The following is a 5,102-nucleotide window of genomic DNA, read 5'->3' as shown; positions in this document are numbered from 1 at the left end:
AAACATTATGGGAGGGGATTTTTCTTGTGATATTACAGGTGAATTATGGTGAAATTAAAATAAGTGTTGTCTGGTTAAAAAGTGCAATTAAGTAGTAATATGATGAATGATCATTTTCAACTAAATGTTTGGTTTAGTAAGGATAAATAATTTATGGATATCTTTTATGGTATTCAATATAGGGAGTCAAAATGGAAAAGGTGATAGTTTGGTTCCCGCACGTTTTATAAAATTGATATCTCTTTGTCCATAAATATTAGGGATTGAAAAATAACATAGGATCTGTAGTTAAGTTTGTTCCAACTTAGTTATATCTTGAACCAAAAATTGTTGTTGACCTCATGGATATGATTGGCATTTGGTGGCTTGCAAGGTAGTCTTGTTATGAAATAAATGGATGTACTAGGTTAGGTAGGAGGAACCATTAAGGTGGAACTTGGCCATAAAGGGGACATCTATCTTTGCATAGTTTTTAAGAGAAAATACACCTATTTGATTGTGATTGTAAGGACATCACTAATTTAGAATCTAGGCTAGTGTGCAGACACTAACCAAAGAGTGATTAGTCAAACCCACAAAAGTATTATAGGTGCTTATAGAGAAGTAGGTGTTTTTGTACTCTCATAGATGTTCCTCTAAGATTTCCAACCATCTTTGTGCTCAAGGTGTTACTAGACTTCATCGAGTTTATGTGTTCCCTTCAGAGTTGTTCACAACTGGCAGGTGGAAAGGTGCCCATGATTTAGGCCTGTAGGGTTCTTTTGTTGTGGAGTGGGACAGTTTCACCAAATCCTTCATTGTCAGTGGTATTACACTATCTAAGGAGGAGGATTACTTTGAATGGGCCTATAACTCCTCATACCAGCATGTCACAACTCTCCATGCCTATTGTGTTATATTAGAAATCTACCCTTTGCAAAGGGTTAGTTGGCAGCATTCAAAATTATGGTATTGGCCTATTTCCCCTAAACTAAAATGTTTTATGTGGATTTCCTTAGAGAACCATATACAAACTTGGGACTGCCTATTGCAGAAAAGATTTCATGGCCCAAATGTATGTGTTCTTTGCACAAAAGATTCAGAAATTGACAATCTTTTATTTTTTAATTGTACCTTTTCCAAGTACCTTTGAAATAATGTTTTAGAAGAGTCAAATATTCATAGTAAAAAAATACTTGAATAATTTTATCTTAGAAAATGTTGCGGGGAAGTACCCAAAACACAAATATTTTGGGTATGATGATGGGTGAGGTCAAATCTCAAAAAGGTCTCGTGATTGAGACCCATGTTCAACTCTGGTATAGTTATAGTTGAGACCCATGTTCAAATCCCAAACCTATACAAACATCTCTGCTAACATGTTTACTATAATTAACTCAAAAGAAACAATTGGCCCACCTTAGGAAGAACAAATTATGTTTTTCTTCTAAACATGTAAGTTGATATATTACAGTTTAATGAATATGTTTTCCTATTATCATATATGGTTTTATACTTTATGAAAAAAATCACCAAGACTTCACAATGTTTTATTACTTAGTAAAAGATTCACCAAGACTTTACGAAGTTTTATTATTCAATGCTAAGGAATACTAGAGTGCCAGGAAAGCATGTGGCCAAGATGTGCGAGGTGCCATGGTATTCCAATGCGTGCTAGGAAGTGTTAGGGGGTGTAGGAAAAACACAAGGTACCACTAGGTCAAATTAATGCATGGAAATTAATGAATAAGAGTTTGTGACAGGAAGTGTCAGTGAGTTCCAAGTGTGCTAAGGAGGGAGTACCAAGGCATGCTAGGTAGTGATAATGCATGCTAGAGGCTAGGGAAACATGCCAAGATGTGCCAAAAATTAGCATGTGCCAATGCATGCTAGGGAGTGTTAGGGAGTGCCAGGGAAACACAAGGGAGCACTAGTTTCAAATATATGGAAATGAATGAATAAGAGTGTGTTATAGGGAGTATTAGTGAGTTCTATGTGTGCTAATGAGGGAGTGACAAGCTATACTAGGTAGTGCTAAGGAATGCTAGAGTGTCAGGGAGACATTCCCAAATGTGCCAGGTGTCAGGGTGTGTCAATGTGTTCCAGGGAGTGTTACGGAGTGCCATGGAAACACAAGGGAGAACTAGTTCAAAATTCATGTAAATGAACAAATAAGAGTGTGTGATAGGGAGTGTCGGTGAGTTTCAGGTGTGTTAAGGAGGTAGTGATGAGGTTATATTCTAGATAGTTCCAAGGCATGCTAAAGTGCCAGGGCATGTCAGGGAGTGGCAGTGTGTGTGAGGGAGTTTCAAAGCATGCCAAGGAATGCAGGGGTGCTAACACGTGCCACATAGTGCCAAGGGAGTTTTAGATGTACCAAGTATTATGGCATGTCAACATATAAACTATGTTGCTTAGTTGTTTTATGACCACCGTTGGATGTGAGTCTTAACTCGGAAACTTGTAACATGTTAAGTGGGATAAGTTGAAATTAGACATGAGTAGCCTAAGATGAGTTATAATAAGTTATTAGGTGAACACAACACATTATAGTTATAGTAACCATAACTTGGTCAAGTTGTTGTAGTTGAGGCACGAATTGGTTGGGTTCCCAAGTCCCAAAAAAAGTAAGGGTAGTTGTGAGGGCATGATAGCTAAGGAGTGTTAGGGTATGCAAAGGAATGAAAAGGCATGCTAACACATGTCGAATAGTGTTAATGCATATTGAGGAGTGTTAGGGAGTGCCAAAACATCATAAGGGAGCACTACATCAAAATGCATGGAAATGAACGAATAAGAGTGTGTGCTAAGGAGTGTCAATGAATTCTAGGTGTCTCAAGGGTAAAGTGTGTTAGGACAAGGTCAAAATAGGACTTGTACGAGGCAAGCCTATGGTTATGATAAGGGGTTAGAAAAAGTAATTTCAGCCAAGGTATGCTAGAGTGCCAAGGCATGTCAAGGAGTGCTAGGGTGTGTTAGGGAGTGCCAAATCATGCCAAGGAATGAAAGGGATGTTAACACGCGCCACATAGTGCCAATGGATTGTTAGATGTGTCAGGTGTTATGGCATTTCAAGATGTAAACTATGTTTCTTAGTTGTTTTATGGGCACAGTTGGACGTGATCCTTGACTTGGTAAATTGTTAAGTGGGATGAGTTAAGATTGGACATGAGTAGCCTAAGATGAGTTACAGGCAGTTCTCAAGTGAATAAGGCATAGTCTAGTTGTAGTAACTATAACTTGGTCAAGTTTTTGTATTCAAGGCAGGACTTGGTTGGGTTCCCATGTCTAAAAAAAAGTAAGGTTAGCTGTGAGGGAATGGTAGCTAAGGAGTGCCAGGGAATGCCATGGAATGAAAATGCATGCCAACACATGTTGGAGAGTTTCAATGCATGTTGAGGAGTGTTAGGGAGTGCTAGGGGAACACAAAGTATAACTAGGTCCAAATGCTTGGAAATGAACGAATAAGAGTGTGTGCCAATGACTGTCAGTGAATTCTATGCATCCCAAGGATGAAGTGTTTTAGGAGAAGCTCATATGGAACTTGCAAGAGGCAAGATTATGGTTGTGATAAGGCATGGGAAAAGTAGTTTTATAGAAACGAATGCTTTGGGTTGGGCGCAAAATTATTTTTCAATCACTTGGTTAGGTTCCCAAGTCAAAAAAAAATGCTATCTATGAGGGCATGACAACTAGGGGGTGTCAAGGTGTTCTAGGGAATGCTTGGAAGTACTAACACATGCTAGACAATTCCAAGGCAAGTTAGGGATGCCAAGATATGTCAAGGGCTAAGGCATGCTAAGATGTTCCAAGTGTCAGGGTGTGGCTGCAATACATTTTAGGTTGTGTTAGAGCCAATTTCTACGGAAACACAAGGGAGCACTAGTTTCAAATTCATGGTAATGAATGAATAAGAATGTGATGGGGAGTGTCAACTAGTTCTAGGTGTGTTAGGTGTTAAGGAGTGATAGGATGTACTAGGGAATGCTAAAGCAGGCCAAGCAATGTAGTGAATGTTAACATGTGCCACATAGTGCCAAGTGATTGTTAGATGTTCCAGGTGTTATGGAATGTCAAGATGTAAACTATGTTGTTTAGTTGTTTTACGACCTTGGTTGGATGTGAGCCTTATCTTCGTAACTTGTTAAGTTGTATGATTTGAGATTCGACATGAGTATCCTAATATGAGTTATAGGAAGCTCTTGGGTGAATAAGGAATAGTCTAGTTGTAGTAACTGTAACTTGGTCAAGTTGTTGTACACGATGCAGGATTTGGTTGGGTTCCCAAGTTGCAAAAAAAGTAAGGCTGGTCGTGATGGCATGATAACTAAGTAGTGTCAGGGCATGCCAAGGAATGAAAAGGTGTGCTAACAAATTCTAGACAATTTCAATGCATGTCGAGGAGTTTTGGGGAGTGTCGGGGCACCACAAGGGAGAACTAGGTCAAAATTCATGGAAATGAGCAAATAAGATTGTGTGTCAGGGAGTGTTAGTAAATTCCAAGTGTCCCAAGGACAAAGTGTGTTGGGAGAATTTTAGAGTAGGACTTGTAGGAGGAAAGTCTACAATTGCGATAAGGGGATAGGCAAAATCAATTTCAGACAAAGGGAGACTTTGGGTGTGGCACCAACACATGCTAGGGAGTGTTAGGGACAAGTTCCAAGGAAACAAAAGGGAGGAGTAGTTTCAAATGCATGGAAATCAATGAATAAGAGTGTGACAAAGAGTGTTAGCTAGTGAGTACAAGGTGTGCTATGTGTCAGGGAGTGTTAGGGAGTGCCAAAGCATGCCAAGAAATGTAGGGGATGCTAAGACATGCTACATAATGCCAAGGGATTATTAGGTGTGCCACTTGTTATGGCATGTCAAGATGTAAGATTTGTTTCTTAGTTGTTTAATTTTACAACCATGGTTGGATGTGAGGCTTGTCTTCATAACTTGTTAAGTTGGATAAGTTGAAATTATACATGAGTAGAATAAGATGACTTATAGGAAGTTCTTAGGTGAACAAGGCATAGTCTAGTTATAGTAATTGTAACTTGGTAAAGTTGTTGATATAGTTGAGGTAAGATTTTTTTGGGTTCCCCTGTTGCAAAAAATGTAAGGGTAGTTGTGAGGGCATG

The sequence above is a fragment of the Pinus tabuliformis genome, chromosome X (assembly GCF_031772625.1).
Source record: "Pinus tabuliformis cultivar Carrire ecotype Pingquan chromosome X, CPIR1, whole genome shotgun sequence".
Taxonomy (NCBI): Eukaryota; Viridiplantae; Streptophyta; class Pinopsida; order Pinales; family Pinaceae; genus Pinus; species Pinus tabuliformis.
The sequence above is the reverse complement of the archived record's forward strand: the minus strand, read 5'-3'. Positions refer to the sequence as shown.